A 15,083-nucleotide genomic window follows, 5' to 3' on the forward strand; every position below is an offset into this window, starting at 1 on the left:
AAACCCACTTTCAGATTTGTGAACCTTTATTTTATTTGTGAAAACAGAAAAAAGGCGATTTCACTGCTTTTTACCCATCCAGACTATATCAGAACAGATCCAGATCAATAATAATAATAATAATAATGATAATAATAATAATGATGATAATAATAATAATAGTACTCTAATCCAGATTTGACAAGTCTAAGTATAGTGGTTTATGATCTAGAGCTAGTCCAATGTGGTCTAGACGGAAAAAAAGCAGTGAAATCGCCCTTTTTTATGTTTTCACAAATATAATAAAGGCTTAAGCAGTGTTAAGGCTCTTGCTACAATGTCTAACACTCTTTCATGAGTGTGAGTGGTTAAAAACCGGTAGAATCAGCCACTTAATATCATTATTTATGTTTCCCATAACTTTTCCCTTAACCCAGATCGGAAGCTAACTTCAGCATTATATACACAAATGTAATTTTTTGTTTATCTGGTTATAGTAGTTGTGTACAGCAATTTTACACAAAATATATCAAATGAGAAGAAAGAATAAATGATGTGTCCAGGATGAAGAAGGAGATGGTGAACCTCATAATTCAGAAAACCCCACCAATTGCTGAAAAAAAAAAACAAATTGTCTAACTGTATGTCTGAAACCTGACTGGGCTAAATACCAACCATCAAAAAGCTTTCTTTGTCTTTATTTGATAAGCTTTCCTCTCTCTATCAGATACAGATGTATGTCTCATTTGCTCAGATGGCTGCTGTATCATCACCTGATCTTGTCTCGTATTATCAAAGTTCACCACTGACAGCTTTCATAATGTCATGTTTTGACTGCAGCAGCATGTCACTTCGTCAAAGCGACAACACTACATATCCTTGCTGGGATTCAGAAATTGACAGCCCCTCCAAATGCACACCCTAATCAAGCAATTTCCCCAATTCCAGTCCCATCAAATTGCTCTTTAGCTGTTGAACTGGGGAGTTTTGTTGTCCTTTTCTAATGCTAATCTACCCTATTCAGCATCTCTCTATGAGGCTATTCGTTGTGAAATAAATCCCCTTGTTTGCCTCCTGCATGTATAATTGATATTGTTGCCAGGCTTTTTTGTTTGTGCTGTGGAGAGCTGAAAGGCGGTACTTTGGAAGCGATGAAGAAAATAGGACTTGCAACATTGCTGTTCCAGCTGAGCTCAACTGAGGTCGATGCCAGTGATCAACCTTTGCTGGATCATGATTATTTTCAGCACATTATAGTTCACAATATAGACAACATTCACAACCATTGTGTAATACGCATGTGTGTCTCTCCCTTCTACTTTGTGTCTCAGGTGGAAAACCATCAAGATGTACTGGAACAATGAGTGAGATTGCATCACAAGTAAGGTGCAAAGCCTCGACTCAACTTGTGACATAATACATGGTTGTGAGTATGATTTCAGTCACTTTTTATAGATAAATGCATAATAAACTACTTCCGACACACTGTGTTCTTATCTTAAAGGATGTCTTAAACCTTAAACCATTTATAAGTCAGAAATAAAGACAATAGTTATTAGATATTAGTCATAGGAATATTCAAACTCTATATTAAATTATAAACAGCATGTTTCCTCCAAGTTAGAAAAACTTATATAGCCAAAATGGTGCAAAAACAAAAAAAACAACCTTGATGATAAAATAGTTATAGTTTTTACAAGTTTTATCAGTATATACAAAAAAGGGCCATGCATTTTTCACATCTTACTACATGAATGGCAGTAGCGAAATATTATTTTGCCTATTTGTAGCTTCATACAGTTTTTCCTGCACTGTTTCTCTCTGCTGCTTCTCTAAAGACATACAATGTGTATGGCTATTGATATGCCCTAACAGAGGTCACAATTTGCATGAGAATTAACAGCTAGTAAATTAAATTGATATTCAGTGCACATCTCCGTTGAATCCTTCAGACCTTTGTTCCCCTGCCTGGCAGAGCCCGTGTTCAGCCCCTAGCTAGTCAGAAACATCTGTGCAGTTAATAATTTGATAAACAGCTTACACAAATGCTAAATTATCTTCTCCACCCCCTCCCTTTTTTCTTCCTCCCCTTGTGTGAGACTTGGAACAGTTGGCTCACCTCTCTGTGGTGTTGGGTTTATCTGTCTTTTGTGGCTGTTCTTCCACAGCTCTGGTTTTCATGGCTCTCCCTTCACTCCTTTCACTATCACTTAGATACTGAGGCAGCGTTTGGGGGTTAATGCAAATCCTCAATTCTCATCAATAAAGAAAAAAAAGGAGTAAGAGTTGTCTATTGTGGCAAGTTTAAAATGAACGTAGTCTTCACATTTGTTATTTATTCACTTCTTGGATAGCATTTCAAAAAAAAAAAAAAAAAAATGTTGAAGAAGAAACTGTGGCATTTATCAACACATTTGAATATTTTTGTGCTTCCATTGAGTTAAAGCCTATTGTTTGCCCAGAACTCAGGTGACTCCCTGTGAAATTGCAAATTAAGGCCTGACATATTTTTTCCAGAGTGCATTCCACATCAGAGTGCAAAAGCTTTCAAGTTCCATGTGTTAATTCAATGGTCACTTGTTTCTATAATTGGCTGATACCACTAGCGAAAGAGATTTGACCGGGCTTTTATAATCGTTTCAAAAAGTAGGCACTTGTAGTTGGCACAGGTATAGTTTGATTTTCACAAAGTTATATTAAAAAGATTAAACATGTCCAGATAATGATATTAGTAGTATCTGTTGAAAACCAGGTTTGATTAAGTTCTAAAAAGGACACAAAATATCACCGTCTAATCTTTATGTGGCTGTATGTGTGTGTGTGTGTGCGCACACATGTGCCTTCATGCCTTTATACAGTTTATTTGTGTGTCTATGTTTTGCGAGTACGTTTTTGTCTATGAGAGGACAGCAATTAGTTAAGTGCTATCAAGTGGATGAAAAGCTGCAACAAATCCTATTTATAATTTCATGGAAAAGAAAGCTGACAAAATAGAATGGGATGGAGGGGAGCTAGTTTCCAGTGCTTGCCTTTTCGGTTGCAAGTTAAGAAGAAATTGAACACCAAGAGGCTGAGCTAAGCTGTGTTAAGACACACTGTGTAAAAAAAAATTGTATTTATGTAAAGGATCCGGAGTTTGTTTAAAAAAAATGAAATATCTTCCATCGGTAAGGATGAGTGAGGAAATCAGATTCACCATGATACTGCACTTGTTGGTTATTTGAATAAACATCAGGGCAGTCTCGAGTGCTGTCTGAGAGCACAATGCTTCAGTGTGGTTTTGAACAAAGACTCCCAGGTCTAATGACAGTGGCCTGTTGTTAGCACATGCACGCCTTGTGATGTCGTAGTTTACAGAGTGGATTCATTCTGTATTTTCTGTAAAAAAATAAATAAATAAATAAATTTTTATTCTTTCCTCTTAGGCATCTGCTGCTGGTGTCATCCATACACTTTTTCCAATCATTTTAACATTGTGGTAGTCCACGGGCAGATTGTGTCAGTGGGCGAGAGAGACAAGAAGGAGAGGATCATCTCTCACTTTGACTAGAGTCTGTGAGCACGGAGTTTGACTGACAGCTGATAGCAGGGGCGGTGTGGCACACAGCGGTGAATAAGGGCAGTGTGTGTGTGGCTGTCAGATGATGAGATTCATGTGGGTTTGGCTGTTTGGGGCAGACATATGACAGCCAGGGCTTGATGTTTGCTCCCCCAGTGGACTTGGTTGGTTACACCGATCCCTGGCCTTGTTAAGACAGTGCCTATCCACCTCCATGTTTACCAACTCGGGCTGTGTAATAGTGAACCGGCTGTTGTGCAGTGGGTGACTACACTGAAGTGAAGCTATTACTGATGCTGAACTAGAGGCTAGCCTGTGTTGGTTCTGGTCTTGTCTCACTGTGCATCAGTATCCTGTGTAGTGAACTATGTATACTGGCTTTGAATGCATTACAGCAATATTAAACCTATGTATTACAGTAGCTCTGTTTTAACTGCATCTTGCAGCATAATTGCAGAAACATTACACATACAGCACAGTATAGTAATGTACTGCAGTTATAGTGGATGCAATCAGCAGTTTTGATACAGCATCGTTTTTATTTTCAAAAAGCATGCTACTGAGATATGTATTTTTCTATGTGAGGCCAGAATAGACAAGCAGCCAGGAATAAACAGCTCATTATATGAGCACCTTTTCCAACACCCAAAGAGCCAATCCAGTCCTGGATGGCCCATTTGACCCCATCTTCCAGGAGAGGCCCACAGGGCACATGTCACATCCATATTAAGGCATTAGGGAATGCTTTATTTGTTTGCGTGAGGGGCATCCTCTCCTGTCTCTTCCGAGGGTCACACTCAGTTGACACTGCTACTGGATGTCATTGCGCTTATGTGGGTTTAGTCTTCCAGGTCAAATTATCCTTCAATTTGAACTGAAATTGGGAATGGCGGAGGCAAGGATCAGCTCAGGCCCAGGCCCTCTCCTCTGTATTAAGCCATCACAGTGTTGTAAGGCGAGCTCATATAATGAACCCTGTCACCGCTACCACTGCACCAATATCCCCACAACACAGCGTGCATATTGATTGCAGATTGTGAGTGCAGGGACATGTGTGCGTGCGTGTATGTTATGTATGTGTGCATGCTCTCGCAAGCTCACCTTTTTCTAGCAAGGAGCAAGGGAATCGTGTTACTCTCTGACTGATTAGAAAGCTCATGCATAGGAAATCACGACAGAGACACTGCTCCCCATCTGCCCGCAGTGCAGGTGAAAACAATTTACACATCGGCAGGCTAATGGATACATTCATAGGGAGCACAGACAGAGGGAAAGAGGGATCGAGGGGGAGAGAAAAACGGAGTGAGAAAAAGAGAGGGGTTGTAATGGGCCCAGGCCAATGCAGGCCAGTGGCCTTGTTCATGCGGCCAAGCCAGATAGCAGCGTATCGGATAACACATAATCACTGAGGTCAGGGACTAATGAATGCGGTCGTGGCCCACCAGAGCACGCTTTTGCCCGCACTAAAGACACTTGTAAACAATTCGGCTGGGTGAAACATGGCAATAATATGTTGATTCAGCAGGTAATGAGGTTCTCCCTGAATCAATACCCCCAGCTAACCCTTCTCCCAGGTGGGCCAGTGAAGAGCAGCGAGCCAGGTTGGTGAGCGCACATCTCTGCCGATGACCTTTCCATGGCAGTAAGGACACGAGGCAGTCTGAAGAGGACTATTCTCGTATTGCACAAGGCGCTGAGTGTCAGAACTTTCATTCGCAGCAAGCAAATGAACAGGCAGGCGCTGCATGCTAATGAGCGGCAGGCTATTTTCCACCTTTTTTATCTGCACATTATGCTCTTGACTTTGGAGAAGGTGGGAATTAGGTTGGACCTCAGTGTCAGGCTGCCTGATGGCTCCGCTCAGGAAAAACTGGTAATTGAAGCCGATGGCTGCCGCGGAGGAGGTCTGAATTTGGAAATAAACAGTTTCAAGCACTGCACGTCATTTCTAGAGAGATGACAGGGGGAATGGAAATGAGCTGTCTGGATCTAATGTGCTTTCGCAGCAGGGAAAAAAGGGGGCCATCTTTCAGATAACAATTCCACTCATTAGGACTTCAGTGCCACCGTAATGACGAGAGACCAAGTTGCTAAATTCAGAGAGGACAATTAGGAAATGCTGGCACCCAGACAAACCAAGTAAACAAGGACACATGGCTCTGAATTCTACATATACTGTGGATTGACATTGTGAGAAACATCTAATAGCTTTCAAGGGGAGTTAAAAAAAAAAAAGGAGAAGCAATAAATAGCCTCATTCTTGTCACAGTAGCAACTTTGTTATTATTACTTGTTTATTAGCATAATGGGAAATAGACCAATTAATTCCCCTCTCATTGGTAAAGTAATTCTCTTTGTGTTTGATTCCATGATTATTAAAAGGGAATGCCACAGATTAAAACCATTTTTTCATGCCATGCGGTTTGTATTCAGATCTGGATTTGCCACTCAGCATTTGGATGAACAGTAACAATAAGTACTGTATTTGAAATTCAGCCCATTACTGTTGTTCTATCTCCTATTCATTCACAGCTTTCATATTTGGTTTTTTTACCCTTTGAAGAGAGCTTTACATTTTTCCATATTCAAAAATAGCCAAATAGTGCACCACAGAGAGATTTGTACACCACATGTAAATGACATTTGTGCATATGAACTTATCTTTTTCATGTACTGCTACCAGTGTAACCCTTTACTTTTTTTTAGCAAGTAAAAGAATAAGTATTGTCATAATAAGATAAACCATGAAGAAGTTGACAGTTGTAACCAGTGTAACAATAAACAGACCGCATGAGACATTGGTAACTTGAAAGCTCATTTTCTCTAGTACACTCCTCTGCAATTTTGGCAGATGTGGCCTCTTCACCTTCCACTCACTTGGCCCCAATCCACTGTACCCCCTGTGGCTACCACCAGCTTCTCAGGCTCTTCAATGCCCTAGTGTAGCGTTGCCATGTGTGTGTCCACTGCATCACCCTCCCTTAGGAGCCTCTGCCTCTCCCTATTTCAATTTCCAAAGGATTATCAACAACAATGCATTTCCTCAACTGTTGTGCAAAGTTCCTTCACTCCCCTCCCTATACCAACGCTTCCCCCCCTCAGTTGCCCAAACAAAGCCCTGAACCCCAAAATGTAACTTAGTGGACATTTTAAGCGGGATTCCATGAGTTGAATGATGGTTTGCTCATTAAAATCTTTCAACATGGCTGCTGGGTTGATCTCTCTCACTGTATTAGGGTAAAGAATATGTTTATATACTTTCAAATGACAGCAGCAGTTAATCTCTGATGCTTTTTAATGTGGCATCAATGTGGCATGTAAAAAAAAAAAAAAATGCAACCTTCCATGGACGCGGCATGCAACCTTGATGTAGCGGGCAAGACCACAGGGGTTTCTTAGACTCCGATAGCCTTCATGCTCATGAATAAAACAGGGGGTTTAGGGGGCTTCCTGTGCAGCTAATTCACAGTGCCGAGCTTCCAATCTGTTTTTATGGTACTTGGGCGGAACAATTTCTCTTCCCCTGCTTCAGGGCGGCATACAGCACGGAGAGCGGATTCTCGGCAGCTCATACAGGGATAGTAATTTGCCATAATCAGTCATTGTGCACTGGTGAGTTCAGCACAAGCTGAGACACATGATACTTTGTGTGTGTTTCTTCAATTTTATGCAAATAAACAAAGCAGCACAGCTTCTGATAAAAAATAAAAAAAATGCCCTTCATTTCTAACATGATGTCTGTTTGCATGTAGCTGCCAACACAACTTTCATGTAGCTGTTAGGTATGAGTGATTCACTGTATATATTAACTGAGCTCTAATGTTCTTTCATTAGTTGTGTACATGAAGCATGTTGTTCTTTTATAACAAATGCCTGATTAAATCACTGTATCCTTTTACACCGTACCTCTTGCTAAAATACCAGGCAACACATTGCCATCACTCACTGTAATTAGTAATGAGGAACGCGGTTCTCTTCCTCGTGAGTCCTGTTTGCAGACTCATTACCAGGCCCTGCTGGTTTCTTCAGCACTGAGAGGAAGTTAAACAAAGCGCCACTCACACGCAGCCCCTCCGCGGCGACAACAGGCTCCAGACCCATCGCCAAACGCTGAGAAGTGAAGGGCCTGCGAAAACAAACCACTACGACACCCTTCACTCTTTCTTCTACTCGACCGCACCCTGTCACCGTCCGAGACAATCACTGGTACCTCAAGCTACGTTAAGAACTAAGACAACAAACCACCACGCAATAAAGCCCCTTACCTCTCCATCTTAATTCTACCATGAACCGAATCATGTAACAGATAGCTCATAAAGTTTAACCACCTACCTTAATATATTTTTCATGACTGTAAAATCATTATTGTACTGCTCATTCTTCATTATGATAAACAGGAAATTGTAATTTTTTAATCAAACACGTATTGAACTTGTACAGGCAAGTGCACACGGATATGTAGAAGTGGTTGCAAACAGAGGAGATGTACATATTGATATACTGCATGTGCACACACACACACACACACACACACACACATATACACAAACAGGCAGGGGGGACCTAATTAAATGCAGACAGTGGCTGTGTGGACTGGCGTACAGTGGAGCTAGGCCCCAAGCTGCCACAGCAACAGTTCATCTCGGCCAATTAGATGTCGCATCAAAGCCGGGGCAGCCATAAAGCGGTGGGTTCACAGGCGACATTGTTGTGTGTGTGGTCAGCAATCAGCAACGTCCCCTGCTGGGATCTGCCGCTGTTGAAGCCGTAGAGAGAGTCACCTGACAACAGCCAGTACAGCAGAGGCCTGCCTGCCTGCTGTCTGATCTTCCCCTAATGTGTATGTGACTGAACCACAGGCCTCTGGGATGGAAGTAATGCGATGTTAAAAAAAAATATATATATCTGAACCCCCAGCGAGTTGTCTGTTTATTGGTCCTCTTTCAATCAGAATATGTTTGTGTTTGATCCTCACAGCCCATAAGTGTGATGACAAAACTAATGATAAAAACTAACTACTTTTGCACAAGTAATTAATAATACAAAACTGTTGAATCCCAGCAGGTTTGCTCATTGCTTTACCCTCTGTTCGTCCCGGTCACAAGCAAGACATGATTACCTTCCTGCCATGAAGCTTGACGTTCACATTTTCTGATTCAACAGGCCTAATTTGCATGGTTAATTTTCCTACTGACTTCAGTGAGAAAATTGGCTCAGAAAATTAGAAAGGGTTTCATTTTTTTTTCCCTGCCGTGGCATTTTTTTCTGCAGCTGTATATTCTGGCCTCTTATAAATGAAGACAAACATTTCACATAAGTAATTGTAACAAGGATGCCTAATGTAATTTTTGCCGTAAAATGAAACAAATTAGCAAAGATTTCACTTAGTCCCCCGTACTTTAGCGAGTCCTATTTAATGTAGATACAGGTGATCTTGTAAGAGCCTGAAGAGCAAAGAGAGTGACAGCAAATAGAGTGTAGTCGAGAATAAGTCCAGTGTTTAAGCTGCTGATGGGCGCAGGTACATTGAGTCTCTTGGTCCTCTCTATCCAGCAGTAGTCGGTCCATTTCCCTCCTCAACCCTAAAGCTGTGAGTGAGGCGGGAGTCAGCCCAGGATGGGTTTCCCAGGATTAGGAGGGGGTCAGGGCTGGAGTGCTGCCACTCTCCCTCTCAGCAGCCAAGCTGCAGCTCCCTCATTATACCTGAGGAGTCAAAACATTACCCATGGTGCACTGGGGCCTCTGGGACAGGCCCACCCCTTGCACCATATGGGGGAGTGCGGGGGTAGGACTTGCTTCCATTGCAGTGAAGGGGAATGTACAGATATTTTTTTTCTTATGTGATCACTGTTAGTATATTGAGATAGAGGTTTGCATGCTGTTGAGATATAATTCCAAAGAGAAGGACGCATTATGTTTGAAATTGGTTTTCAGTGTTCAAACTTATTAAGAGCACTTGAGAACACACTTTCTGTCTCTCTGTCTTCTGACTCTGCCTCTTTAACACCCTTGTGATGAACCTATTGTAGGTCACACAGTGTATTTCAGTGTATACATGGCAAATTGACCAAGCCCTCACAACACGTAAAGGCATCCATTAACCAATCACATCAATAGGCTTTTGCTAATTTATGTATATTTATTTATATATTTCTTCTTTTCCTTCAGCAAAACATAATTACCGATTATGTAATGTTTAGGCCTGACATGTTGATTACTGTCCAGTGTTTGAAAGGCTGCAGTTCTCAGTGAATTAGAGAATGATTAGTGCATGGCAAATCTACTTCATTCTAAACATGTTAATTAACAGTCTATGCAGTGGGTGCAGTAGTTAAAAGCACTAGTAACCTCACACAAGCTTCAAATGTAACCACACTCTAAATTGCTTGCCGTGGGTTTCTTTGAAAGGCTATATTTAATTAAATGCCATACAGTAGCTATTTCGGGGCTAATGGAACTTATATTATATGTAAGAGATCTGGTGAGGAGTCACTTAACCATCCATTACGACTGCGGTTTCAGTTCTGCAGCACAGGTTTCTAGCCACATGTAAATGATTGGGATTAAATCAGCACTCTAATAGAGCTTAGCCCAGATATGTGATTTGAGAAGAGTTTTGCAAGCCAGCCATTTTTTTTTTTTTTTTTTTTTTTTTTTTTGTCAGTCCATTGACAAATATTTCTATTCTCTACAACACTGCTTTGCAACATTATATTACTGACAGTAATATATAGTAACATAGTAAAAGTAACATAAATAATTTGATTTTCAGGACAAAAATTGTTTATTGTGCTTCAGATTTCATGTTAGATAGAGACAGAAGCTTTTGTAAAATCTACAGTATGTTAACACAAGACCAATCCAGTAAGACCAAGTAGCTCTTCAGGACCACTGACAGAGCACAGAGCCACCTAGTGTTAGCACTCCACACACAATAGACTCCTTTAGCAGCCTCACATCCTCACACTGCTGTCACTAAATGGCCAGAAAACACAGTAAAGCACATATTACCTTACTTGCATGAAGATTTTCAAGTAAAAATCAACTCTGATTTGGTTGATGTCACAGCACAGCTTTGACAACGTGCTGGAGAGTATAAGTGTAACTGGCTTCAATGTTGTTGTTAGTGTGTTTCAACTTTTGAATAGTTTTAGGCATAAAAAACAAACCTTCTCAGTCCTGTAGACATCCTTCTTATATTATGGCAAGCTGGCCCACTGATGTAGCACAGTTTTTCATAACTTGGTTAAGGGTGCCCCCATCTGGCCAGCAGCTCTCTTAGTATGCTCATAGATAGTGTGAGGCAGCAGCGTGGTTGCTCCTTTGGTTCCTGCTACCCCACTGCTTGTTATTTGCACTGATTCCTATTATGAAGGCTCTGTTTGTCAGATAATATGGATTGTGTATGTAAAGTAGCTATGATAATTTTGCATTCACATAAGATGATTTAAATCATTTTTTGATGTGCAATAATTATTGTTTATAATGTGGGATTGAATAGAACAGGAAACACTTAAGAGTTGTGGATTTTTTTTTTTTGCACAAGAATTTTAAGGATTTATACATCTCTCTCTCTCACTCTCTCTCTCTGTCTCTCTCTCTCCCTCTCACTCTCTCACACACACCTTCAGGGTCCATGCAACAGTTGTTTTGGGGCAGTCTTGGTGTATTGGGTGAAATAAGGGTGGCGGTGTGCGGCAGTGTAATTTGCAGCCTTGCCGGAGGAGCCCATTTTCTTGTCCGTGGTCACTGGGCGCTGGCTGCTGTTCATCAGTATGGAAGTCTATGAGGTGAGGAAAAATTGTAATGATGGACACTGAGCAGCGGGAATCAGCTGCTCAATAAGCCCCCCTAATTGCTTAGCAACAGTGTTCCAGGGTCTCTCATTTGAGATCAAGAGTTTAGTGGACTGAAGACTCCGCTTTGGAGAAATAGAGCTTGTGCCATTCGATAAGACGGCGGAGAAATGGGCTCTATCTTCTACTTCCTCTGTGCCCTCCCTCCCATTCCTCCACCCTCCTCCTCTCCTCTCTCCTTCTCTTTCTCTCTCTTTCTCTCTCTGTCTCTCTCCCACCCCCCCAACCACCCCCCCCCCCCCCCCCCCCCCCAAAACCCTTTCCTACCAGGATGATTATGTTACCTTTCAACTGCATGATGTATTCAGTTCACTAGATTATTTTCTGTCATCTCAGTTAATTGAATTCTGTCCATCACATATAGATGTTTTCACATTTGCATAAAGGTTAGAGTGGTGAAGAGTGTCAAACTTCAATTTAGACAATGTCACTCAAATAAATATACTGGCCTCTTTCTCTCTCTCTCTCTCTCCCCTTCTCCTGGCTCTCCGGAGGTGGCTATTTACAGATTCCGTCTGAATTTAAATGGATCTGTATTCCTGGGATGTGCTGGCTCTCATATACATGTAAATATGAATATGAAAATGACCGGATGGCTCTCTGATATCTGCTGCGTGACCAGGCGTGTTTGGGTGTGTGTGAATCTTTCCAATAATCTGCGCGTTGGCACGTGTTTGATTATGTGTGCGTATCTGTCCACATGGTCGCCCTCATGGCGAGTTTGTGACACAGACAGTATGTAGGCATCACTATCCTCAACAGAGGCTCTCAGTAAGCACTTCCTCCTACTCCCATACTCACTGTCAAGTGCCTCTAACATCCAGCCTACAGCTGTCATGTGAAAATGTAGGACCACAGTGGGAGGGGTGAGAAAAAGGACCTACCCGAGTATAATGTGTAAATTTATCCACGTGTATTCACATACACTCAGGCACATACACATAAAAGCATTTGGTTAGACATACACACAATCATTTTATACACACACACACACTCCTCCATTGAGATTTTGAAACAGTTTCCCCATGGCAGGCAATCTGTTAAATGGCTACGACTGACAGAGGGAAACGGAGCATAATAACATGCCACACAAGGAAACATAGCAAAGAGGGGGGAGAGAAGCAGACTTCTCTGACAGACAAGAAGACCTGGGCCAATTCACATTTAATAAGTGTCCCGGAATATCCAATTATGTTTGCTTTTGAAAATTGATTCATGTGTCTTTAGCGGCAATTTTCATATTAGCCTCTTTCAAATAAACATCTATTAGGTTTATGTATCACATTGGCGTGTGGCGACAGCGTGCAGCCAGGGCTAAAATAAGTCTGTGTCAGTTAGTCAATAAATGGGAGCGCGAAGACGACGGACAGATTAGAGTGCTTATCTCTTTTCATCAACTCTGAATGCCAGCTGAATTGAAGGTCAATATCTGAGGATTCTCCAAGCCGAGCAGGTGTCTGGAGAGTATGGATTGGCTAGTGCTTGCAGCGCCTCTGTCCGTCTTTGTGGGCAAGCCAGGGCCAATTTCAAATGTGTCACAACTGCATTTGAGCCAACAGTTACCTGGACAAAAACCACTATACATTATACGACATACCTCCTTCCCCCATCGCTCTCTTCTTCATTGTCCTTTATTCCCTCACCGTCTCACGAGTTCTCTCCGTTGGTCTAGATACAGTATGTCACACTGTGGGCTTTGTCACGCCTTGCAACACATGTGTGTGAGTTATCTGTGTAGACTTAGGAAACGTCTGCCGAGAGACAAGTGAAGGTGGGTTATTATTTATGATAACATGAAAGACAATTGTGTGCCAGTATTGACTGGAAGATTTGCAATCTTTTTTTGGGGTGGTTGGGGGGGGGGGGCAGATGCAGTCAGAGGCTGAGCAATGGAGAAAACTTCTTTTTTTTGATTGTAAATTAGAAAACACAAATATGAGGGGAAAGTACAGAAGGTGAAAACATGCCTCTTTTCAATAGGCCATCTGTTTACAGCCATTTTCAAGGTTGTTCATTATTGATTACATCTCTATTTTTCCTCCCAGAGACATAGTCAAAAACACTGTAGATAAAGAACTATTTAAAACTTACTCAGAGTACAACTCTATCTTGCTTCTTTTCTCTCCCCTGGTTTGCAATGAATGCAGAGGTTTTCTTGTTGGAAATGGACAGTGAAAGCCTGATAGGCCGTGAACGGGGCAGATGGCGCTCTGCTCTCGCCTCCGGCTCGTAATGTTTGTGTTTGAGCTTAGCACTCTGTTCAAACTCTGAAATCACACACAAAAAAAAACAGTAGATAAAATAACATTGGCACTCGTGTGGTGACACACATGAGCGTATGCAGAATGTGTGCATGTGTGTGTATGTGTGTGTGTGTGCGGTTGAGGTTGGTTACGAGGCTGTGGAGGTGGCGCTTGTATATTGAAGGGTCTTGTCCAGTGTGTCAGAGGGCCCTTTCGGCTACTCTCTTCTCAGACAAAGCTTTGGTGAAGGGGCTCACTCCAACAGGACATGGCTGCTGGGGGGAGAGAGCAGCAGCAGCACTCCAGACCTACTCGCCTGCAGGAGGAGGCTATCTGAGCCACCTAGTCCACTCCTCAGGCTGGCCGATACCCTCCACAGCCACTGCCGCAACCCATGGGGAAGGCCATATCTGACCTTATCTCAGTATGTGCGTAGCTGTCTATCAACTCACACTGGTAGAGCCACAGAAAACAACCTTTCTTGGAGAGTGTAGGAAAATCAGAAAATCGGCAGCACTTAAATGTGTTCACAGCCAAGCCATTCTTGGAACTGGAAATTAGAGAGTCAGAGAATAGTATTGAAATTTCATTGGTCTCGGAAAATCAATGTTAACATTGAACATGATGAACGAAATTGTAGATAGGACATGAATTTATTTTTGTACTTCAAATTAAACTGCAGAATAAATTCATATACTTTTGCTGCACTGAATACAGAGAAAGAGCCTGTGGAGTATTACAAGGAAATGAATGGCTGGCTTTATTTGTGTACGCATCTGTAATGTTATTGTGGCCAAGTTGTGAGCTCACCCTTTGCTTTTATTTACACGGTAGTCTTTCGTCTGCTCAACAGGAGAGCCTAGCAAGCTGTAGATAGGTCCTTTCAGATACTTACAAAGGCCGCTTCAGCGGCTTTTTGTTGCCGTAACTACCTCTTTCTTCCTCACATTCCAAATATCTTTGGTTCAAACCTGGTGGCCTTGATGAACAAGGTTCTATGGAATCAATCAACTGCTTCTCTCAGAAGATCTTAACATGGTTTAATGTTGGCCTTGCCACATTGTCCTTTTGAGATATAAACCTCATCCAACTTCTGCCTGAGATCCAAGTTTCTTTTCTGAGGGGTCTTTTTGTATAGAGTGGATTTCAGAGAGGCCTCCGGCATATTGTTCTCACTAATAATGAATGACAGCATACCTCAAGTATTTTTTGTGACTCATTCATTCACCACAGTCAAAGAAACATCATTAAATCAGTCATCTTGAATATATATTCAACTTTTTACACTAACTATATGAGTGCTGTGTGAGTGCATTGCTATTATGTGAAATTCATGCATTTCACCCACTGTAATATATTTAGGTTTGACAGTAATTCACTAATGCAATTGCCTACTTTACATTTAATGTAATATTTTAAATATAACCACCAAAACATAGAGATTAT

General features: G+C 41.6%; 1 long non-coding RNA gene across 1 annotated transcript in view; it reads left to right on the top strand.

Annotated features, from left to right (window-relative positions):
* The window catches only part of LOC121881299, a 68,252-nt gene that overhangs the window by 310 nt on the left and 52,859 nt on the right, over positions 1-15,083 (top strand). Inside the window, exon 2 of the long non-coding RNA XR_006091739.1 lies at positions 1,311-1,405. This is a non-coding gene — a long non-coding RNA (uncharacterized LOC121881299). The remainder of the gene's footprint in view (positions 1-1,310; positions 1,406-15,083) is intronic.

This window comes from Thunnus maccoyii, chromosome 16 (genome assembly GCF_910596095.1).
Source record: "Thunnus maccoyii chromosome 16, fThuMac1.1, whole genome shotgun sequence".
Classification (NCBI taxonomy): Eukaryota; Metazoa; Chordata; class Actinopteri; order Scombriformes; family Scombridae; genus Thunnus; species Thunnus maccoyii.